A 19967-nucleotide genomic window follows, 5' to 3' on the forward strand; every position below is an offset into this window, starting at 1 on the left:
ACCTGCTGCCTGTCATCATACAGCAGGTCATACATTGTGTGACTTTACACGTTATATCGTACGAAATTCAGTTTTATTACTAGTACTTTTTTCCTTGAAAATTTTACATAAGAACTGCAGGTAGTAATGACGGGAAGTAAACATTATCACGCTGAGTCGGTGAAGCCTTGTGGATAACAAAGTACAAAGTGTTTCGCTCCTTCGCAAACCCCAGAGGCGTCAATTTAGCTGTGGACGAAAGTAAATTAAATGCCCCGGGTGAGGATCGAACTCACGACCTTAAGATTATGAGACTTACGCGCTGCCTACTGCGCTACCGAGGACAAGTGATCGCCACGTCTTCTGGAATCTCGGTAAGTACCAAATACCACTGGTAGAGAGTCTGCACTTCCTGGCTCATTTTTTTCTGTTGCTACACGTGCATTCCCGGCGCGACAGGCAACTTGCGATGCTAGGCCGACGCCAGTATGTACAATAGCACACAAGAGTCCAAACGAGCAGTCGTGCGCGCTGCATGTTTGGTTATTTCCACACGGAAATACCGCGGTTCATTCTTATGGCTCACGCAGTTCGAGTGCGAAAGACACGCAGCACCACTATCGGAGAAAAAACAAAATGATGCATCGGCCGGGAATCGAACCCGGGCCGCCCGCGTGGCAGGCGAGCATTCTACCACTGAACCACCGATGCTCAGCTTCCTGGTGCTTTCCGTGGCAGACGTCTGCGGGGAAAGTGGGACTGCCGTCCAGCGCCGTCGCATCCTCTCGAGAGAATGCTACAGACGCTGAATCCTGCACTGCACTGCTGCTTAAAAATGACGCCCGAACGCGATCGCCTAAGTACTCTTGTGGCGCACGCACGCGACGACTCTTGCCAAAGGACGCGAAATGTGCGTAGAGACGCTGTCTGGATGCGCTCGCCTACCACGTAATGCGCCTACAGCTACGACCACCTTGAGCCGCCGCCGACAGGCGGGAAGCAGACACAGCGCGGCGTGCGCGGGCGGAAACCGTGCGGTGGTGGTGTAATGGTCAGCATAGTTGCCTTCCAAGCAGTTGATCCGGGTTCGATTCCCGGCCACCGCAGCCGGCTTTTACTTTTGCGTATGAGTACTTTTGCCACGCGTCCTTCAATTAATGTTTCTTTCCCCATCTTACTCGCTGCAGGCCACCCTATAGCGTGTGCGTCGATTCCCCTTCAGTCTCGACTTGTCTCGACTTTGCTCAGCTGACGCGAGAGCTGACGCTCTCCAATCGGCCTATATAAAAAGGACAAGCACGCAAAACGACTGAGAGAGGTATGGCGAGGCGGGCGGGCACCACATTACTTATGCCTCAAGTAAATACCTGCTGCCTGTTATCATGTATTGTCTGATTTTACATGTTCTGTCAGACAAATTCAGTTTTATTACTAGTAGATTTTTTTTTTTCTTTGTTGAAAATATTTCAACACGCTCCTTCATTTCACTGTGGCCGCACGGCGCGACCTGGCATACGGAGAGGGCAAAATGTGGCGCCAGTGCCCTTGACCGAATAGCGCTGCAGCTCCGATACCGAAGAGGAAAGAGAAATACGAATTGAAACTATCGGCAGTGGCGTGTGTTCGCAGGCGGTCACCCGCCCAAGCACTGACAACGCCCAGCTTCGCGCAGTAGCGGTGATCGGACGAGAAACTGTGTGTTCACCGTGCTGTGACCAGTGAAGTGTTTTAGCGCGTCCCGACAAGTCGCGTTCTGGTCCCCTATCAGCTCCCACACAATGTGACGATTTCTTTGTCACCATACTTCCCCGCCGAAATCGGCGTTGCCTTTTTGAAAAAGTGAAATCGTAGTGGCCAGTGGGGGGATCGAACCCACGACCTTTGCGTTATTAGCACGACGCTCTAACCAACTGAGCTAACGGGCCTCGGTGCAGACAGTCTTCCATCGCTTCGCGGGAATTGCTCTGCGTATTGCCATGTAACATTTCTATGGTAGCAGTCCAACAGTGGACCAGCGTCTCTTCTCCCTTTATTCCGCTGCTCGTAGTAATTTCATTGCGTGCCCGTTTCTCTCGACTGTCTTCAGCTGACGTTTAAGAACCAGTAGCTATAACGCGAGGAGGACGTAAAACAGCCTTTCCCAGGGTCAAAACTTGTCGTGATTTCTTCCGAAAAAATTCCGTTCCGGTACCGGGAATCGAACCCGGGCCTCCTGGGTGAGAGCCAGGTATCCTAGCCACTAGACCACACCGGACGGGCACATTCTTCTCGGCGTTTACACCCGGTCCACTCGCTTTCCGTGTCGCACTTTCCTGTTTGCGAGCACCTTTTCGCGCGCCCATGGCGAGGCGCGCATGTCAAAAGTCACAAGCCATTGCTTTATGCCTCGTTGTTACAGGGGTAGGAGGAAAAGCAAAGCTGTAAGTAGTAATATTTATTTACTTATTTCGCAAGTAAAGACCTGCTGCCTGTCATCATACAGCAGGTCATACATTGTGTGACTTTACACGTTATATCGTACGAAATTCAGTTTTATTACTAGTACTTTTTTCCTTGAAAATTTTACATAAGAACTGCAGGTAGTAATGACGGGAAGTAAACATTATCACGCTGAGTCGGTGAAGCCTTGTGGATAACAAAGTACAAAGTGTTACGCTCCTTCGCAAACCCCAGAGGCGTCAATTTAGCTGTGGACGAAAGTAAATTAAATGCCCCGGGTGAGGATCGAACTCACGACCTTAAGATTATGAGACTTACGCGCTGCCTACTGCGCTACCGAGACAAGTGATCGCCACGTCTTCTGGAATCTCGGTAAGTACCAAATACCACTGGTAGAGAGTCTGCACTTCCTGGCTCATTTTTTTCTGTTGCTACACGTGCATTCCCGGCGCGACAGGCAACTTGCGATGCTAGGCCGACGCCAGTATGTACAATAGCACACAAGAGTCCAAACGAGCAGTCGTGCGCGCTGCATGTTTGGTTATTTCCACACGGAAATACCGCGGTTCATTCTTATGGCTCACGCAGTTCGAGTGCGAAAGACACGCAGCACCACTATCGGAGAAAAAACAAAATGATGCATCGGCCGGGAATCGAACCCGGGCCGCCCGCGTGGCAGGCGAGCATTCTACCACTGAACCACCGATGCTCAGCTTCCTGGTGCTTTCCGTGGCAAGACGTCTGCGGGGAAAGTGGACTGCCGTCCAGCGCCGTCGCATCCTCTCGAGAGAATGCTACAGACGCTGAATCCTGCACTGCACTGCTGCTTAAAAATGACGCCCGAACGCGATCGCCTAAGTACTCTTGTGGCGCACGCACGCGACGACTCTTGCCAAAGGACGCGAAATGTGCGTAGAGACGCTGTCTGGATGCGCTCGCCTACCACGTAATGCGCCTACAGCTACGACCACCTTGAGCCGCCGCCGACAGGCGGGAAGCAGACACAGCGCGGCGTGCGCGGGCGGAAACCGTGCGGTGGTGGTGTAATGGTCAGCATAGTTGCCTTCCAAGCAGTTGATCCGGGTTCGATTCCCGGCCACCGCAGCCGGCTTTTACTTTTGCGTATGAGTACTTTTGCCACGCGTCCTTCAATTAATGTTTCTTTCCCCCATCTTACTCGCTGCAGGCCACCCTATAGCGTGTGCGTCGATTCCCCTTCAGTCTCGACTTGTCTCGACTTTGCTCAGCTGACGCGAGAGCTGACGCTCTCCAATCGGCCTATATAAAAAGGACAAGCACGCAAAACGACTGAGAGAGGTATGGCGAGGCGGGCGGGCACCACATTACTTATGCCTCAAGTAAATACCTGCTGCCTGTTATCATGTATTGTCTGATTTTACATGTTCTGTCAGACAAATTCAGTTTTATTACTAGTAGATTTTTTTTTTCTTTGTTGAAAATATTTCAACACGCTCCTTCATTTCACTGTGGCCGCACGGCGCGACCTGGCATACGGAGAGGCAAAATGTGGCGCCAGTGCCCTTGACCGAATAGCGCTGCAGCTCCGATACCGAAGAGGAAAGAGAAATACGAATTGAAACTATCGGCAGTGGCGTGTGTTCGCAGGCGGTCACCCGCCCAAGCACTGACAACGCCCAGCTTCGCGCAGTAGCGGTGATCGGACGAGAAACTGTGTGTTCACCGTGCTGTGACCAGTGAAGTGTTTTAGCGCGTCCCGACAAGTCGCGTTCTGGTCCCCTATCAGCTCCCACACAATGTGACGATTTCTTTGTCACCATACTTCCCCGCCGAAATCGGCGTTGCCTTTTTGAAAAAGTGAAATCGTAGTGGCCAGTGGGGGGATCGAACCCACGACCTTTGCGTTATTAGCACGACGCTCTAACCAACTGAGCTAACGGGCCTCGGTGCAGACAGTCTTCCATCGCTTCGCGGGAATTGCTCTGCGTATTGCCATGTAACATTTCTATGGTAGCAGTCCAACAGTGGACCAGCGTCTCTTCTCCCTTTATTCCGCTGCTCGTAGTAATTTCATTGCGTGCCCGTTTCTCTCGACTGTCTTCAGCTGACGTTTAAGAACCAGTAGCTATAACGCGAGGAGGACGTAAAACAGCCTTTCCCAGGGTCAAAACTTGTCGTGATTTCTTCCGAAAAAATTCCGTTCCGGTACCGGGAATCGAACCCGGGCCTCCTGGGTGAGAGCCAGGTATCCTAGCCACTAGACCACACCGGACGGGCACATTCTTCTCGGCGTTTACACCCGGTCCACTCGCTTTCCGTGTCGCACTTTCCCTGTTTGCGAGCACCTTTTCGCGCGCCCATGGCGAGGCGCGCATGTCAAAAGTCACAAGCCATTGCTTTATGCCTCGTTGTTACAGGGGTAGGAGGAAAAGCAAAGCTGTAAGTAGTAATATTTATTTACTTATTTCGCAAGTAAAGACCTGCTGCCTGTCATCATACAGCAGGTCATACATTGTGTGACTTTACACGTTATATCGTACGAAATTCAGTTTTATTACTAGTACTTTTTTCCTTGAAAATTTTACATAAGAACTGCAGGTAGTAATGACGGGAAGTAAACATTATCACGCTGAGTCGGTGAAGCCTTGTGGATAACAAAGTACAAAGTGTTACGCTCCTTCGCAAACCCCAGAGGCGTCAATTTAGCTGTGGACGAAAGTAAATTAAATGCCCCGGGTGAGGATCGAACTCACGACCTTAAGATTATGAGACTTACGCGCTGCCTACTGCGCTACCGAGACAAGTGATCGCCACGTCTTCTGGAATCTCGGTAAGTACCAAATACCACTGGTAGAGAGTCTGCACTTCCTGGCTCATTTTTTTCTGTTGCTACACGTGCATTCCCGGCGCGACAGGCAACTTGCGATGCTAGGCCGACGCCAGTATGTACAATAGCACACAAGAGTCCAAACGAGCAGTCGTGCGCGCTGCATGTTTGGTTATTTCCACACGGAAATACCGCGGTTCATTCTTATGGCTCACGCAGTTCGAGTGCGAAAGACACGCAGCACCACTATCGGAGAAAAAACAAAATGATGCATCGGCCGGGAATCGAACCCGGGCCGCCCGCGTGGCAGGCGAGCATTCTACCACTGAACCACCGATGCTCAGCTTCCTGGTGCTTTCCGTGGCAGACGTCTGCGGGGAAAGTGGGACTGCCGTCCAGCGCCGTCGCATCCTCTCGAGAGAATGCTACAGACGCTGAATCCTGCACTGCACTGCTGCTTAAAAATGACGCCCGAACGCGATCGCCTAAGTACTCTTGTGGCGCACGCACGCGACGACTCTTGCCAAAGGACGCGAAATGTGCGTAGAGACGCTGTCTGGATGCGCTCGCCTACCACGTAATGCGCCTACAGCTACGACCACCTTGAGCCGCCGCCGACAGGCGGGAAGCAGACACAGCGCGGCGTGCGCGGGCGGAAACCGTGCGGTGGTGGTGTAATGGTCAGCATAGTTGCCTTCCAAGCAGTTGATCCGGGTTCGATTCCCGGCCACCGCAGCCGGCTTTTACTTTTGCGTATGAGTACTTTTGCCACGCGTCCTTCAATTAATGTTTCTTTCCCCATCTTACTCGCTGCAGGCCACCCTATAGCGTGTGCGTCGATTCCCCCTTCAGTCTCGACTTGTCTCGACTTTGCTCAGCTGACGCGAGAGCTGACGCTCTCCAATCGGCCTATATAAAAAGGACAAGCACGCAAAACGACTGAGAGAGGTATGGCGAGGCGGGCGGGCACCACATTACTTATGCCTCAAGTAAATACCTGCTGCCTGTTATCATGTATTGTCTGATTTTACATGTTCTGTCAGACAAATTCAGTTTTATTACTAGTAGATTTTTTTTTTCTTTGTTGAAAATATTTCAACACGCTCCTTCATTTCACTGTGGCCGCACGGCGCGACCTGGCATACGGAGAGGCAAAATGTGGCGCCAGTGCCCTTGACCGAATAGCGCTGCAGCTCCGATACCGAAGAGGAAAGAGAAATACGAATTGAAACTATCGGCAGTGGCGTGTGTTCGCAGGCGGTCACCCGCCCAAGCACTGACAACGCCCAGCTTCGCGCAGTAGCGGTGATCGGACGAGAAACTGTGTGTTCACCGTGCTGTGACCAGTGAAGTGTTTTAGCGCGTCCCGACAAGTCGCGTTCTGGTCCCCTATCAGCTCCCACACAATGTGACGATTTCTTTGTCACCATACTTCCCCGCCGAAATCGGCGTTGCCTTTTTGAAAAAGTGAAATCGTAGTGGCCAGTGGGGGGATCGAACCCACGACCTTTGCGTTATTAGCACGACGCTCTAACCAACTGAGCTAACGGGCCTCGGTGCAGACAGTCTTCCATCGCTTCGCGGGAATTGCTCTGCGTATTGCCATGTAACATTTCTATGGTAGCAGTCCAACAGTGGACCAGCGTCTCTTCTCCCTTTATTCCGCTGCTCGTAGTAATTTCATTGCGTGCCCGTTTCTCTCGACTGTCTTCAGCTGACGTTTAAGAACCAGTAGCTATAACGCGAGGAGGACGTAAAACAGCCTTTCCCAGGGTCAAAACTTGTCGTGATTTCTTCCGAAAAAATTCCGTTCCGGTACCGGGAATCGAACCCGGGCCTCCTGGGTGAGAGCCAGGTATCCTAGCCACTAGACCACACCGGACGGGCACATTCTTCTCGGCGTTTACACCCGGTCCACTCGCTTTCCGTGTCGCACTTTCCCTGTTTGCGAGCACCTTTTCGCGCGCCCATGGCGAGGCGCGCATGTCAAAAGTCACAAGCCATTGCTTTATGCCTCGTTGTTACAGGGGTAGGAGGAAAAGCAAAGCTGTAAGTAGTAATATTTATTTACTTATTTCGCAAGTAAAGACCTGCTGCCTGTCATCATACAGCAGGTCATACATTGTGTGACTTTACACGTTATATCGTACGAAATTCAGTTTTATTACTAGTACTTTTTTCCTTGAAAATTTTACATAAGAACTGCAGGTAGTAATGACGGGAAGTAAACATTATCACGCTGAGTCGGTGAAGCCTTGTGGATAACAAAGTACAAAGTGTTTCGCTCCTTCGCAAACCCCAGAGGCGTCAATTTAGCTGTGGACGAAAGTAAATTAAATGCCCCGGGTGAGGATCGAACTCACGACCTTAAGATTATGAGACTTACGCGCTGCCTACTGCGCTACCGAGACAAGTGATCGCCACGTCTTCTGGAATCTCGGTAAGTACCAAATACCACTGGTAGAGAGTCTGCACTTCCTGGCTCATTTTTTTCTGTTGCTACACGTGCATTCCCGGCGCGACAGGCAACTTGCGATGCTAGGCCGACGCCAGTATGTACAATAGCACACAAGAGTCCAAACGAGCAGTCGTGCGCGCTGCATGTTTGGTTATTTCCACACGGAAATACCGCGGTTCATTCTTATGGCTCACGCAGTTCGAGTGCGAAAGACACGCAGCACCACTATCGGAGAAAAAACAAAATGATGCATCGGCCGGGAATCGAACCCGGGCCGCCCGCGTGGCAGGCGAGCATTCTACCACTGAACCACCGATGCTCAGCTTCCTGGTGCTTTCCGTGGCAGACGTCTGCGGGGAAAGTGGGACTGCCGTCCAGCGCCGTCGCATCCTCTCGAGAGAATGCTACAGACGCTGAATCCTGCACTGCACTGCTGCTTAAAAATGACGCCCGAACGCGATCGCCTAAGTACTCTTGTGGCGCACGCACGCGACGACTCTTGCCAAAGGACGCGAAATGTGCGTAGAGACGCTGTCTGGATGCGCTCGCCTACCACGTAATGCGCCTACAGCTACGACCACCTTGAGCCGCCGCCGACAGGCGGGAAGCAGACACAGCGCGGCGTGCGCGGGCGGAAACCGTGCGGTGGTGGTGTAATGGTCAGCATAGTTGCCTTCCAAGCAGTTGATCCGGGTTCGATTCCCGGCCACCGCAGCCGGCTTTTACTTTTGCGTATGAGTACTTTTGCCACGCGTCCTTCAATTAATGTTTCTTTCCCCATCTTACTCGCTGCAGGCCACCCTATAGCGTGTGCGTCGATTCCCCTTCAGTCTCGACTTGTCTCGACTTTGCTCAGCTGACGCGAGAGCTGACGCTCTCCAATCGGCCTATATAAAAAGGACAAGCACGCAAAACGACTGAGAGAGGTATGGCGAGGCGGGCGGGCACCACATTACTTATGCCTCAAGTAAATACCTGCTGCCTGTTATCATGTATTGTCTGATTTTACATGTTCTGTCAGACAAATTCAGTTTTATTACTAGTAGATTTTTTTTTTCTTTGTTGAAAATATTTCAACACGCTCCTTCATTTCACTGTGGCCGCACGGCGCGACCTGGCATACGGAGAGGCAAAATGTGGCGCCAGTGCCCTTGACCGAATAGCGCTGCAGCTCCGATACCGAAGAGGAAAGAGAAATACGAATTGAAACTATCGGCAGTGGCGTGTGTTCGCAGGCGGTCACCCGCCCAAGCACTGACAACGCCCAGCTTCGCGCAGTAGCGGTGATCGGACGAGAAACTGTGTGTTCACCGTGCTGTGACCAGTGAAGTGTTTTAGCGCGTCCCGACAAGTCGCGTTCTGGTCCCCTATCAGCTCCCACACAATGTGACGATTTCTTTGTCACCATACTTCCCCGCCGAAATCGGCGTTGCCTTTTTGAAAAAGTGAAATCGTAGTGGCCAGTGGGGGGATCGAACCCACGACCTTTGCGTTATTAGCACGACGCTCTAACCAACTGAGCTAACGGGCCTCGGTGCAGACAGTCTTCCATCGCTTCGCGGGAATTGCTCTGCGTATTGCCATGTAACATTTCTATGGTAGCAGTCCAACAGTGGACCAGCGTCTCTTCTCCCTTTATTCCGCTGCTCGTAGTAATTTCATTGCGTGCCCGTTTCTCTCGACTGTCTTCAGCTGACGTTTAAGAACCAGTAGCTATAACGCGAGGAGGACGTAAAACAGCCTTTCCCAGGGTCAAAACTTGTCGTGATTTCTTCCGAAAAAATTCCGTTCCGGTACCGGGAATCGAACCCGGGCCTCCTGGGTGAGAGCCAGGTATCCTAGCCACTAGACCACACCGGACGGGCACATTCTTCTCGGCGTTTACACCCGGTCCACTCGCTTTCCGTGTCGCACTTTCCCTGTTTGCGAGCACCTTTTCGCGCGCCCATGGCGAGGCGCGCATGTCAAAAGTCACAAGCCATTGCTTTATGCCTCGTTGTTACAGGGGTAGGAGGAAAAGCAAAGCTGTAAGTAGTAATATTTATTTACTTATTTCGCAAGTAAAGACCTGCTGCCTGTCATCATACAGCAGGTCATACATTGTGTGACTTTACACGTTATATCGTACGAAATTCAGTTTTATTACTAGTACTTTTTTCCTTGAAAATTTTACATAAGAACTGCAGGTAGTAATGACGGGAAGTAAACATTATCACGCTGAGTCGGTGAAGCCTTGTGGATAACAAAGTACAAAGTGTTACGCTCCTTCGCAAACCCCAGAGGCGTCAATTTAGCTGTGGACGAAAGTAAATTAAATGCCCCGGGTGAGGATCGAACTCACGACCTTAAGATTATGAGACTTACGCGCTGCCTACTGCGCTACCGAGACAAGTGATCGCCACGTCTTCTGGAATCTCGGTAAGTACCAAATACCACTGGTAGAGAGTCTGCACTTCCTGGCTCATTTTTTTCTGTTGCTACACGTGCATTCCCGGCGCGACAGGCAACTTGCGATGCTAGGCCGACGCCAGTATGTACAATAGCACACAAGAGTCCAAACGAGCAGTCGTGCGCGCTGCATGTTTGGTTATTTCCACACGGAAATACCGCGGTTCATTCTTATGGCTCACGCAGTTCGAGTGCGAAAGACACGCAGCACCACTATCGGAGAAAAAACAAAATGATGCATCGGCCGGGAATCGAACCCGGGCCGCCCGCGTGGCAGGCGAGCATTCTACCACTGAACCACCGATGCTCAGCTTCCTGGTGCTTTCCGTGGCAGACGTCTGCGGGGAAAGTGGGACTGCCGTCCAGCGCCGTCGCATCCTCTCGAGAGAATGCTACAGACGCTGAATCCTGCACTGCACTGCTGCTTAAAAATGACGCCCGAACGCGATCGCCTAAGTACTCTTGTGGCGCACGCACGCGACGACTCTTGCCAAAGGACGCGAAATGTGCGTAGAGACGCTGTCTGGATGCGCTCGCCTACCACGTAATGCGCCTACAGCTACGACCACCTTGAGCCGCCGCCGACAGGCGGGAAGCAGACACAGCGCGGCGTGCGCGGGCGGAAACCGTGCGGTGGTGGTGTAATGGTCAGCATAGTTGCCTTCCAAGCAGTTGATCCGGGTTCGATTCCCGGCCACCGCAGCCGGCTTTTACTTTTGCGTATGAGTACTTTTGCCACGCGTCCTTCAATTAATGTTTCTTTCCCCATCTTACTCGCTGCAGGCCACCCTATAGCGTGTGCGTCGATTCCCCTTCAGTCTCGACTTGTCTCGACTTTGCTCAGCTGACGCGAGAGCTGACGCTCTCCAATCGGCCTATATAAAAAGGACAAGCACGCAAAACGACTGAGAGAGGTATGGCGAGGCGGGCGGGCACCACATTACTTATGCCTCAAGTAAATACCTGCTGCCTGTTATCATGTATTGTCTGATTTTACATGTTCTGTCAGACAAATTCAGTTTTATTACTAGTAGATTTTTTTTTTCTTTGTTGAAAATATTTCAACACGCTCCTTCATTTCACTGTGGCCGCACGGCGCGACCTGGCATACGGAGAGGCAAAATGTGGCGCCAGTGCCCTTGACCGAATAGCGCTGCAGCTCCGATACCGAAGAGGAAAGAGAAATACGAATTGAAACTATCGGCAGTGGCGTGTGTTCGCAGGCGGTCACCCGCCCAAGCACTGACAACGCCCAGCTTCGCGCAGTAGCGGTGATCGGACGAGAAACTGTGTGTTCACCGTGCTGTGACCAGTGAAGTGTTTTAGCGCGTCCCGACAAGTCGCGTTCTGGTCCCCTATCAGCTCCCACACAATGTGACGATTTCTTTGTCACCATACTTCCCCGCCGAAATCGGCGTTGCCTTTTTGAAAAAGTGAAATCGTAGTGGCCAGTGGGGGGATCGAACCCACGACCTTTGCGTTATTAGCACGACGCTCTAACCAACTGAGCTAACGGGCCTCGGTGCAGACAGTCTTCCATCGCTTCGCGGGAATTGCTCTGCGTATTGCCATGTAACATTTCTATGGTAGCAGTCCAACAGTGGACCAGCGTCTCTTCTCCCTTTATTCCGCTGCTCGTAGTAATTTCATTGCGTGCCCGTTTCTCTCGACTGTCTTCAGCTGACGTTTAAGAACCAGTAGCTATAACGCGAGGAGGACGTAAAACAGCCTTTCCCAGGGTCAAAACTTGTCGTGATTTCTTCCGAAAAAATTCCGTTCCGGTACCGGGAATCGAACCCGGGCCTCCTGGGTGAGAGCCAGGTATCCTAGCCACTAGACCACACCGGACGGGCACATTCTTCTCGGCGTTTACACCCGGTCCACTCGCTTTCCGTGTCGCACTTTCCCTGTTTGCGAGCACCTTTTCGCGCGCCCATGGCGAGGCGCGCATGTCAAAAGTCACAAGCCATTGCTTTATGCCTCGTTGTTACAGGGGTAGGAGGAAAAGCAAAGCTGTAAGTAGTAATATTTATTTACTTATTTCGCAAGTAAAGACCTGCTGCCTGTCATCATACAGCAGGTCATACATTGTGTGACTTTACACGTTATATCGTACGAAATTCAGTTTTATTACTAGTACTTTTTTCCTTGAAAATTTTACATAAGAACTGCAGGTAGTAATGACGGGAAGTAAACATTATCACGCTGAGTCGGTGAAGCCTTGTGGATAACAAAGTACAAAGTGTTACGCTCCTTCGCAAACCCCAGAGGCGTCAATTTAGCTGTGGACGAAAGTAAATTAAATGCCCCGGGTGAGGATCGAACTCACGACCTTAAGATTATGAGACTTACGCGCTGCCTACTGCGCTACCGAGACAAGTGATCGCCACGTCTTCTGGAATCTCGGTAAGTACCAAATACCACTGGTAGAGAGTCTGCACTTCCTGGCTCATTTTTTTCTGTTGCTACACGTGCATTCCCGGCGCGACAGGCAACTTGCGATGCTAGGCCGACGCCAGTATGTACAATAGCACACAAGAGTCCAAACGAGCAGTCGTGCGCGCTGCATGTTTGGTTATTTCCACACGGAAATACCGCGGTTCATTCTTATGGCTCACGCAGTTCGAGTGCGAAAGACACGCAGCACCACTATCGGAGAAAAAACAAAATGATGCATCGGCCGGGAATCGAACCCGGGCCGCCCGCGTGGCAGGCGAGCATTCTACCACTGAACCACCGATGCTCAGCTTCCTGGTGCTTTCCGTGGCAGACGTCTGCGGGGAAAGTGGGACTGCCGTCCAGCGCCGTCGCATCCTCTCGAGAGAATGCTACAGACGCTGAATCCTGCACTGCACTGCTGCTTAAAAATGACGCCCGAACGCGATCGCCTAAGTACTCTTGTGGCGCACGCACGCGACGACTCTTGCCAAAGGACGCGAAATGTGCGTAGAGACGCTGTCTGGATGCGCTCGCCTACCACGTAATGCGCCTACAGCTACGACCACCTTGAGCCGCCGCCGACAGGCGGGAAGCAGACACAGCGCGGCGTGCGCGGGCGGAAACCGTGCGGTGGTGGTGTAATGGTCAGCATAGTTGCCTTCCAAGCAGTTGATCCGGGTTCGATTCCCGGCCACCGCAGCCGGCTTTTACTTTTGCGTATGAGTACTTTTGCCACGCGTCCTTCAATTAATGTTTCTTTCCCCATCTTACTCGCTGCAGGCCACCCTATAGCGTGTGCGTCGATTCCCCTTCAGTCTCGACTTGTCTCGACTTTGCTCAGCTGACGCGAGAGCTGACGCTCTCCAATCGGCCTATATAAAAAGGACAAGCACGCAAAACGACTGAGAGAGGTATGGCGAGGCGGGCGGGCACCACATTACTTATGCCTCAAGTAAATACCTGCTGCCTGTTATCATGTATTGTCTGATTTTACATGTTCTGTCAGACAAATTCAGTTTTATTACTAGTAGATTTTTTTTTTCTTTGTTGAAAATATTTCAACACGCTCCTTCATTTCACTGTGGCCGCACGGCGCGACCTGGCATACGGAGAGGCAAAATGTGGCGCCAGTGCCCTTGACCGAATAGCGCTGCAGCTCCGATACCGAAGAGGAAAGAGAAATACGAATTGAAACTATCGGCAGTGGCGTGTGTTCGCAGGCGGTCACCCGCCCAAGCACTGACAACGCCCAGCTTCGCGCAGTAGCGGTGATCGGACGAGAAACTGTGTGTTCACCGTGCTGTGACCAGTGAAGTGTTTTAGCGCGTCCCGACAAGTCGCGTTCTGGTCCCCTATCAGCTCCCACACAATGTGACGATTTCTTTGTCACCATACTTCCCCGCCGAAATCGGCGTTGCCTTTTTGAAAAAGTGAAATCGTAGTGGCCAGTGGGGGGATCGAACCCACGACCTTTGCGTTATTAGCACGACGCTCTAACCAACTGAGCTAACGGGCCTCGGTGCAGACAGTCTTCCATCGCTTCGCGGGAATTGCTCTGCGTATTGCCATGTAACATTTCTATGGTAGCAGTCCAACAGTGGACCAGCGTCTCTTCTCCCTTTATTCCGCTGCTCGTAGTAATTTCATTGCGTGCCCGTTTCTCTCGACTGTCTTCAGCTGACGTTTAAGAACCAGTAGCTATAACGCGAGGAGGACGTAAAACAGCCTTTCCCAGGGTCAAAACTTGTCGTGATTTCTTCCGAAAAAATTCCGTTCCGGTACCGGGAATCGAACCCGGGCCTCCTGGGTGAGAGCCAGGTATCCTAGCCACTAGACCACACCGGACGGGCACATTCTTCTCGGCGTTTACACCCGGTCCACTCGCTTTCCGTGTCGCACTTTCCCTGTTTGCGAGCACCTTTTCGCGCGCCCATGGCGAGGCGCGCATGTCAAAAGTCACAAGCCATTGCTTTATGCCTCGTTGTTACAGGGGTAGGAGGAAAAGCAAAGCTGTAAGTAGTAATATTTATTTACTTATTTCGCAAGTAAAGACCTGCTGCCTGTCATCATACAGCAGGTCATACATTGTGTGACTTTACACGTTATATCGTACGAAATTCAGTTTTATTACTAGTACTTTTTTCCTTGAAAATTTTACATAAGAACTGCAGGTAGTAATGACGGGAAGTAAACATTATCACGCTGAGTCGGTGAAGCCTTGTGGATAACAAAGTACAAAGTGTTACGCTCCTTCGCAAACCCCAGAGGCGTCAATTTAGCTGTGGACGAAAGTAAATTAAATGCCCCGGGTGAGGATCGAACTCACGACCTTAAGATTATGAGACTTACGCGCTGCCTACTGCGCTACCGAGACAAGTGATCGCCACGTCTTCTGGAATCTCGGTAAGTACCAAATACCACTGGTAGAGAGTCTGCACTTCCTGGCTCATTTTTTTCTGTTGCTACACGTGCATTCCCGGCGCGACAGGCAACTTGCGATGCTAGGCCGACGCCAGTATGTACAATAGCACACAAGAGTCCAAACGAGCAGTCGTGCGCGCTGCATGTTTGGTTATTTCCACACGGAAATACCGCGGTTCATTCTTATGGCTCACGCAGTTCGAGTGCGAAAGACACGCAGCACCACTATCGGAGAAAAAACAAAATGATGCATCGGCCGGGAATCGAACCCGGGCCGCCCGCGTGGCAGGCGAGCATTCTACCACTGAACCACCGATGCTCAGCTTCCTGGTGCTTTCCGTGGCAGACGTCTGCGGGGAAAGTGGGACTGCCGTCCAGCGCCGTCGCATCCTCTCGAGAGAATGCTACAGACGCTGAATCCTGCACTGCACTGCTGCTTAAAAATGACGCCCGAACGCGATCGCCTAAGTACTCTTGTGGCGCACGCACGCGACGACTCTTGCCAAAGGACGCGAAATGTGCGTAGAGACGCTGTCTGGATGCGCTCGCCTACCACGTAATGCGCCTACAGCTACGACCACCTTGAGCCGCCGCCGACAGGCGGGAAGCAGACACAGCGCGGCGTGCGCGGGCGGAAACCGTGCGGTGGTGGTGTAATGGTCAGCATAGTTGCCTTCCAAGCAGTTGATCCGGGTTCGATTCCCGGCCACCGCAGCCGGCTTTTACTTTTGCGTATGAGTACTTTTGCCACGCGTCCTTCAATTAATGTTTCTTTCCCCATCTTACTCGCTGCAGGCCACCCTATAGCGTGTGCGTCGATTCCCCTTCAGTCTCGACTTGTCTCGACTTTGCTCAGCTGACGCGAGAGCTGACGCTCTCCAATCGGCCTATATAAAAAGGACAAGCACGCAAAACGACTGAGAGAGGTATGGCGAGGCGGGCGGGCACCACATTACTTATGCCTCAAGTAAATACCTGCTGCCTGTTATCATGTATTGTCTGATTTTACATGTTCTGTCAGACAAATTCAGTTTTATTACTAGTAGATTTTTTTTTTCTTTGTTGAAAATATTTCAACACGCTCCTTCATTTCACTGTGGCCGCACGGCGCGACCTGGCATACGGAGAGGCAAAATGTGGCGCCAGTGCCCTTGACCGAATAGCGCTGCAGCTCCGATACCGAAGAGGAAAGAGAAATACGAATTGAAACTATCGGCAGTGGCGTGTGTTCGCAGGCGGTCACCCGCCCAAGCACTGACAACGCCCAGCTTCGCGCAGTAGCGGTGATCGGACGAGAAACTGTGTGTTCACCGTGCTGTGACCAGTGAAGTGTTTTAGCGCGTCCCGACAAGTCGCGTTCTGGTCCCCTATCAGCTCCCACACAATGTGACGATTTCTTTGTCACCATACTTCCCCGCCGAAATCGGCGTTGCCTTTTTGAAAAAGTGAAATCGTAGTGGCCAGTGGGGGGATCGAACCCACGACCTTTGCGTTATTAGCACGACGCTCTAACCAACTGAGCTAACGGGCCTCGGTGCAGACAGTCTTCCATCGCTTCGCGGGAATTGCTCTGCGTATTGCCATGTAACATTTCTATGGTAGCAGTCCAACAGTGGACCAGCGTCTCTTCTCCCTTTATTCCGCTGCTCGTAGTAATTTCATTGCGTGCCCGTTTCTCTCGACTGTCTTCAGCTGACGTTTAAGAACCAGTAGCTATAACGCGAGGAGGACGTAAAACAGCCTTTCCCAGGGTCAAAACTTGTCGTGATTTCTTCCGAAAAAATTCCGTTCCGGTACCGGGAATCGAACCCGGGCCTCCTGGGTGAGAGCCAGGTATCCTAGCCACTAGACCACACCGGACGGGCACATTCTTCTCGGCGTTTACACCCGGTCCACTCGCTTTCCGTGTCGCACTTTCCCTGTTTGCGAGCACCTTTTCGCGCGCCCATGGCGAGGCGCGCATGTCAAAAGTCACAAGCCATTGCTTTATGCCTCGTTGTTACAGGGGTAGGAGGAAAAGCAAAGCTGTAAGTAGTAATATTTATTTACTTATTTCGCAAGTAAAGACCTGCTGCCTGTCATCATACAGCAGGTCATACATTGTGTGACTTTACACGTTATATCGTACGAAATTCAGTTTTATTACTAGTACTTTTTTCCTTGAAAATTTTACATAAGAACTGCAGGTAGTAATGACGGGAAGTAAACATTATCACGCTGAGTCGGTGAAGCCTTGTGGATAACAAAGTACAAAGTGTTTCGCTCCTTCGCAAACCCCAGAGGCGTCAATTTAGCTGTGGACGAAAGTAAATTAAATGCCCCGGGTGAGGATCGAACTCACGACCTTAAGATTATGAGACTTACGCGCTGCCTACTGCGCTACCGAGACAAGTGATCGCCACGTCTTCTGGAATCTCGGTAAGTACCAAATACCACTGGTAGAGAGTCTGCACTTCCTGGCTCATTTTTTTCTGTTGCTACACGTGCATTCCCGGCGCGACAGGCAACTTGCGATGCTAGGCCGACGCCAGTATGTACAATAGCACACAAGAGTCCAAACGAGCAGTCGTGCGCGCTGCATGTTTGGTTATTTCCACACGGAAATACCGCGGTTCATTCTTATGGCTCACGCAGTTCGAGTGCGAAAGACACGCAGCACCACTATCGGAGAAAAAACGAAATGATGCATCGGCCGGGAATCGAACCCGGGCCGCCCGCGTGGCAGGCGAGCATTCTACCACTGAACCACCGATGCTCAGCTTCCTGGTGCTTTCCGTGGCAGACGTCTGCGGGGAAAGTGGGACTGCCGTCCAGCGCCGTCGCATCCTCTCGAGAGAATGCTACAGACGCTGAATCCTGCACTGCACTGCTGCTTAAAAATGACGCCCGAACGCGATCGCCTAAGTACTCTTGTGGCGCACGCACGCGACGACTCTTGCCAAAGGACGCGAAATGTGCGTAGAGACGCTGTCTGGATGCGCTCGCCTACCACGTAATGCGCCTACAGCTACGACCACCTTGAGCCGCCGCCGACAGGCGGGAAGCAGACACAGCGCGGCGTGCGCGGGCGGAAACCGTGCGGTGGTGGTGTAATGGTCAGCATAGTTGCCTTCCAAGCAGTTGATCCGGGTTCGATTCCCGGCCACCGCAGCCGGCTTTTACTTTTGCGTATGAGTACTTTTGCCACGCGTCCTTCAATTAATGTTTCTTTCCCCATCTTACTCGCTGCAGGCCACCCTATAGCGTGTGCGTCGATTCCCCTTCAGTCTCGACTTGTCTCGACTTTGCTCAGCTGACGCGAGAGCTGACGCTCTCCAATCGGCCTATATAAAAAGGACAAGCACGCAAAACGACTGAGAGAGGTATGGCGAGGCGGGCGGGCACCACATTACTTATGCCTCAAGTAAATACCTGCTGCCTGTTATCATGTATTGTCTGATTTTACATGTTCTGTCAGACAAATTCAGTTTTATTACTAGTAGATTTTTTTTTCTTTGTTGAAAATATTTCAACACGCTCCTTCATTTCACTGTGGCCGCACGGCGCGACCTGGCATACGGAGAGGCAAAATGTGGCGCCAGTGCCCTTGACCGAATAGCGCTGCAGCTCCGATACCGAAGAGGAAAGAGAAATACGAATTGAAACTATCGGCAGTGGCGTGTGTTCGCAGGCGGTCACCCGCCCAAGCACTGACAACGCCCAGCTTCGCGCAGTAGCGGTGATCGGACGAGAAACTGTGTGTTCACCGTGCTGTGACCAGTGAAGTGTTTTAGCGCGTCCCGACAAGTCGCGTTCTGGTCCCCTATCAGCTCCCACACAATGTGACGATTTCTTTGTCACCATACTTCCCCGCCGAAATCGGCGTTGCCTTTTTGAAAAAGTGAAATCGTAGTGGCCAGTGGGGGGATCGAACCCACGACCTTTGCGTTATTAGCACGACGCTCTAACCAACTGAGCTAACGGGCCTCGGTGCAGACAGTCTTCCATCGCTTCGCGGGAATTGCTCTGCGTATTGCCATGTAACATTTCTATGGTAGCAGTCCAACAGTGGACCAGCGTCTCTTCTCCCTTTATTCCGCTGCTCGTAGTAATTTCATTGCGTGCCCGTTTCTCTCGACTGTCTTCAGCTGACGTTTAAGAACCAGTAGCTATAACGCGAGGAGGACGTAAAACAGCCTTTCCCAGGGTCAAAACTTGTCGTGATTTCTTCCGAAAAAATTCCGTTCCGGTACCGGGAATCGAACCCGGGCCTCCTGGGTGAGAGCCAGGTATCCTAGCCACTAGACCACACCGGACGGGCACATTCTTCTCGGCGTTTACACCCGGTCCACTCGCTTTCCGTGTCGCACTTTCCCTGTTTGCGAGCACCTTTTCGCGCGCCCATGGCGAGGCGCGCATGTCAAAAGTCACAAGCCATTGCTTTATGCCTCGTTGTTACAGGGGTAGGAGGAAAAGCAAAGCTGTAAGTAGTAATATTTATTTACTTATTTCGCAAGTAAAGACCTGCTGCCTGTCATCATACAGCAGGTCATACATTGTGTGACTTTACACGTTATATCGTACGAAATTCAGTTTTATTACTAGTACTTTTTTCCTTGAAAATTTTACATAAGAACTGCAGGTAGTAATGACGGGAAGTAAACATTATCACGCTGAGTCGGTGAAGCCTTGTGGATAACAAAGTACAAAGTGTTTCGCTCCTTCGCAAACCCCAGAGGCGTCAATTTAGCTGTGGACGAAAGTAAATTAAATGCCCCGGGTGAGGATCGAACTCACGACCTTAAGATTATGAGACTTACGCGCTGCCTACTGCGCTACCGAGACAAGTGATCGCCACGTCTTCTGGAATCTCGGTAAGTACCAAATACCACTGGTAGAGAGTCTGCACTTCCTGGCTCATTTTTTTCTGTTGCTACACGTGCATTCCCGGCGCGACAGGCAACTTGCGATGCTAGGCCGACGCCAGTATGTACAATA

The 19967-nt window shown here is 51.6% G+C and overlaps 41 non-coding genes across 41 annotated transcripts; 8 read left to right on the forward strand and 33 right to left on the reverse strand.

Moving 5' to 3' along the window:
- Positions 1–250: 250 nt before the first annotated feature.
- Positions 251–323, reverse strand: Trnam-cau (transfer RNA methionine (anticodon CAU)). The gene has a single exon. It is a non-coding gene; the product is annotated as a tRNA-Met (tRNA).
- A 296-nt stretch (positions 324–619) lies between these two features.
- On the reverse strand, positions 620–690 carry Trnag-gcc (transfer RNA glycine (anticodon GCC)). Its single transcript has one exon. It is a non-coding gene; the product is annotated as a tRNA-Gly (tRNA).
- A 323-nt stretch (positions 691–1013) lies between these two features.
- Positions 1014–1085, forward strand: Trnag-ucc (transfer RNA glycine (anticodon UCC)). Its single transcript has one exon. It is a non-coding gene; the product is annotated as a tRNA-Gly (tRNA).
- Positions 1086–1830: 745 nt separating this feature from the next.
- Trnai-aau (transfer RNA isoleucine (anticodon AAU)) lies at positions 1831–1904 on the reverse strand. The gene has a single exon. It is a non-coding gene; the product is annotated as a tRNA-Ile (tRNA).
- Positions 1905–2161: 257 nt separating this feature from the next.
- Trnae-cuc (transfer RNA glutamic acid (anticodon CUC)) lies at positions 2162–2233 on the reverse strand. The gene has a single exon. It is a non-coding gene; the product is annotated as a tRNA-Glu (tRNA).
- Positions 2234–2688: 455 nt separating this feature from the next.
- Trnam-cau (transfer RNA methionine (anticodon CAU)) lies at positions 2689–2761 on the reverse strand. The gene has a single exon. It is a non-coding gene; the product is annotated as a tRNA-Met (tRNA).
- Positions 2762–3056: 295 nt separating this feature from the next.
- Trnag-gcc (transfer RNA glycine (anticodon GCC)) lies at positions 3057–3127 on the reverse strand. The gene has a single exon. It is a non-coding gene; the product is annotated as a tRNA-Gly (tRNA).
- A 323-nt stretch (positions 3128–3450) lies between these two features.
- On the forward strand, positions 3451–3522 carry Trnag-ucc (transfer RNA glycine (anticodon UCC)). The gene has a single exon. It is a non-coding gene; the product is annotated as a tRNA-Gly (tRNA).
- A 744-nt stretch (positions 3523–4266) lies between these two features.
- On the reverse strand, positions 4267–4340 carry Trnai-aau (transfer RNA isoleucine (anticodon AAU)). The gene has a single exon. It is a non-coding gene; the product is annotated as a tRNA-Ile (tRNA).
- A 257-nt stretch (positions 4341–4597) lies between these two features.
- Positions 4598–4669, reverse strand: Trnae-cuc (transfer RNA glutamic acid (anticodon CUC)). The gene has a single exon. It is a non-coding gene; the product is annotated as a tRNA-Glu (tRNA).
- A 456-nt stretch (positions 4670–5125) lies between these two features.
- On the reverse strand, positions 5126–5198 carry Trnam-cau (transfer RNA methionine (anticodon CAU)). Its single transcript has one exon. It is a non-coding gene; the product is annotated as a tRNA-Met (tRNA).
- Positions 5199–5493: 295 nt separating this feature from the next.
- Trnag-gcc (transfer RNA glycine (anticodon GCC)) lies at positions 5494–5564 on the reverse strand. Its single transcript has one exon. It is a non-coding gene; the product is annotated as a tRNA-Gly (tRNA).
- Positions 5565–5887: 323 nt separating this feature from the next.
- Positions 5888–5959, forward strand: Trnag-ucc (transfer RNA glycine (anticodon UCC)). Its single transcript has one exon. It is a non-coding gene; the product is annotated as a tRNA-Gly (tRNA).
- A 744-nt stretch (positions 5960–6703) lies between these two features.
- Trnai-aau (transfer RNA isoleucine (anticodon AAU)) lies at positions 6704–6777 on the reverse strand. Its single transcript has one exon. It is a non-coding gene; the product is annotated as a tRNA-Ile (tRNA).
- A 257-nt stretch (positions 6778–7034) lies between these two features.
- Trnae-cuc (transfer RNA glutamic acid (anticodon CUC)) lies at positions 7035–7106 on the reverse strand. Its single transcript has one exon. It is a non-coding gene; the product is annotated as a tRNA-Glu (tRNA).
- A 456-nt stretch (positions 7107–7562) lies between these two features.
- Trnam-cau (transfer RNA methionine (anticodon CAU)) lies at positions 7563–7635 on the reverse strand. The gene has a single exon. It is a non-coding gene; the product is annotated as a tRNA-Met (tRNA).
- A 295-nt stretch (positions 7636–7930) lies between these two features.
- Positions 7931–8001, reverse strand: Trnag-gcc (transfer RNA glycine (anticodon GCC)). The gene has a single exon. It is a non-coding gene; the product is annotated as a tRNA-Gly (tRNA).
- Positions 8002–8324: 323 nt separating this feature from the next.
- Positions 8325–8396, forward strand: Trnag-ucc (transfer RNA glycine (anticodon UCC)). The gene has a single exon. It is a non-coding gene; the product is annotated as a tRNA-Gly (tRNA).
- Positions 8397–9139: 743 nt separating this feature from the next.
- On the reverse strand, positions 9140–9213 carry Trnai-aau (transfer RNA isoleucine (anticodon AAU)). The gene has a single exon. It is a non-coding gene; the product is annotated as a tRNA-Ile (tRNA).
- Positions 9214–9470: 257 nt separating this feature from the next.
- On the reverse strand, positions 9471–9542 carry Trnae-cuc (transfer RNA glutamic acid (anticodon CUC)). The gene has a single exon. It is a non-coding gene; the product is annotated as a tRNA-Glu (tRNA).
- Positions 9543–9998: 456 nt separating this feature from the next.
- Trnam-cau (transfer RNA methionine (anticodon CAU)) lies at positions 9999–10071 on the reverse strand. Its single transcript has one exon. It is a non-coding gene; the product is annotated as a tRNA-Met (tRNA).
- Positions 10072–10366: 295 nt separating this feature from the next.
- Trnag-gcc (transfer RNA glycine (anticodon GCC)) lies at positions 10367–10437 on the reverse strand. Its single transcript has one exon. It is a non-coding gene; the product is annotated as a tRNA-Gly (tRNA).
- A 323-nt stretch (positions 10438–10760) lies between these two features.
- On the forward strand, positions 10761–10832 carry Trnag-ucc (transfer RNA glycine (anticodon UCC)). The gene has a single exon. It is a non-coding gene; the product is annotated as a tRNA-Gly (tRNA).
- A 743-nt stretch (positions 10833–11575) lies between these two features.
- Trnai-aau (transfer RNA isoleucine (anticodon AAU)) lies at positions 11576–11649 on the reverse strand. The gene has a single exon. It is a non-coding gene; the product is annotated as a tRNA-Ile (tRNA).
- Positions 11650–11906: 257 nt separating this feature from the next.
- On the reverse strand, positions 11907–11978 carry Trnae-cuc (transfer RNA glutamic acid (anticodon CUC)). The gene has a single exon. It is a non-coding gene; the product is annotated as a tRNA-Glu (tRNA).
- A 456-nt stretch (positions 11979–12434) lies between these two features.
- Trnam-cau (transfer RNA methionine (anticodon CAU)) lies at positions 12435–12507 on the reverse strand. Its single transcript has one exon. It is a non-coding gene; the product is annotated as a tRNA-Met (tRNA).
- A 295-nt stretch (positions 12508–12802) lies between these two features.
- Trnag-gcc (transfer RNA glycine (anticodon GCC)) lies at positions 12803–12873 on the reverse strand. Its single transcript has one exon. It is a non-coding gene; the product is annotated as a tRNA-Gly (tRNA).
- A 323-nt stretch (positions 12874–13196) lies between these two features.
- On the forward strand, positions 13197–13268 carry Trnag-ucc (transfer RNA glycine (anticodon UCC)). The gene has a single exon. It is a non-coding gene; the product is annotated as a tRNA-Gly (tRNA).
- Positions 13269–14011: 743 nt separating this feature from the next.
- On the reverse strand, positions 14012–14085 carry Trnai-aau (transfer RNA isoleucine (anticodon AAU)). The gene has a single exon. It is a non-coding gene; the product is annotated as a tRNA-Ile (tRNA).
- Positions 14086–14342: 257 nt separating this feature from the next.
- On the reverse strand, positions 14343–14414 carry Trnae-cuc (transfer RNA glutamic acid (anticodon CUC)). Its single transcript has one exon. It is a non-coding gene; the product is annotated as a tRNA-Glu (tRNA).
- Positions 14415–14870: 456 nt separating this feature from the next.
- Trnam-cau (transfer RNA methionine (anticodon CAU)) lies at positions 14871–14943 on the reverse strand. The gene has a single exon. It is a non-coding gene; the product is annotated as a tRNA-Met (tRNA).
- A 295-nt stretch (positions 14944–15238) lies between these two features.
- On the reverse strand, positions 15239–15309 carry Trnag-gcc (transfer RNA glycine (anticodon GCC)). Its single transcript has one exon. It is a non-coding gene; the product is annotated as a tRNA-Gly (tRNA).
- A 323-nt stretch (positions 15310–15632) lies between these two features.
- Trnag-ucc (transfer RNA glycine (anticodon UCC)) lies at positions 15633–15704 on the forward strand. Its single transcript has one exon. It is a non-coding gene; the product is annotated as a tRNA-Gly (tRNA).
- A 743-nt stretch (positions 15705–16447) lies between these two features.
- Positions 16448–16521, reverse strand: Trnai-aau (transfer RNA isoleucine (anticodon AAU)). Its single transcript has one exon. It is a non-coding gene; the product is annotated as a tRNA-Ile (tRNA).
- Positions 16522–16778: 257 nt separating this feature from the next.
- On the reverse strand, positions 16779–16850 carry Trnae-cuc (transfer RNA glutamic acid (anticodon CUC)). The gene has a single exon. It is a non-coding gene; the product is annotated as a tRNA-Glu (tRNA).
- A 456-nt stretch (positions 16851–17306) lies between these two features.
- Positions 17307–17379, reverse strand: Trnam-cau (transfer RNA methionine (anticodon CAU)). The gene has a single exon. It is a non-coding gene; the product is annotated as a tRNA-Met (tRNA).
- Positions 17380–17674: 295 nt separating this feature from the next.
- Trnag-gcc (transfer RNA glycine (anticodon GCC)) lies at positions 17675–17745 on the reverse strand. Its single transcript has one exon. It is a non-coding gene; the product is annotated as a tRNA-Gly (tRNA).
- Positions 17746–18068: 323 nt separating this feature from the next.
- Positions 18069–18140, forward strand: Trnag-ucc (transfer RNA glycine (anticodon UCC)). Its single transcript has one exon. It is a non-coding gene; the product is annotated as a tRNA-Gly (tRNA).
- A 742-nt stretch (positions 18141–18882) lies between these two features.
- Positions 18883–18956, reverse strand: Trnai-aau (transfer RNA isoleucine (anticodon AAU)). Its single transcript has one exon. It is a non-coding gene; the product is annotated as a tRNA-Ile (tRNA).
- A 257-nt stretch (positions 18957–19213) lies between these two features.
- On the reverse strand, positions 19214–19285 carry Trnae-cuc (transfer RNA glutamic acid (anticodon CUC)). Its single transcript has one exon. It is a non-coding gene; the product is annotated as a tRNA-Glu (tRNA).
- A 456-nt stretch (positions 19286–19741) lies between these two features.
- Positions 19742–19814, reverse strand: Trnam-cau (transfer RNA methionine (anticodon CAU)). Its single transcript has one exon. It is a non-coding gene; the product is annotated as a tRNA-Met (tRNA).
- Between the last annotated feature and the right edge of the window lie 153 nt (positions 19815–19967).

This window comes from Schistocerca cancellata, unplaced genomic scaffold (genome assembly GCF_023864275.1).
Source record: "Schistocerca cancellata isolate TAMUIC-IGC-003103 unplaced genomic scaffold, iqSchCanc2.1 HiC_scaffold_1082, whole genome shotgun sequence".
NCBI lineage: Eukaryota > Metazoa > Arthropoda > Insecta > Orthoptera > Acrididae > Schistocerca > Schistocerca cancellata.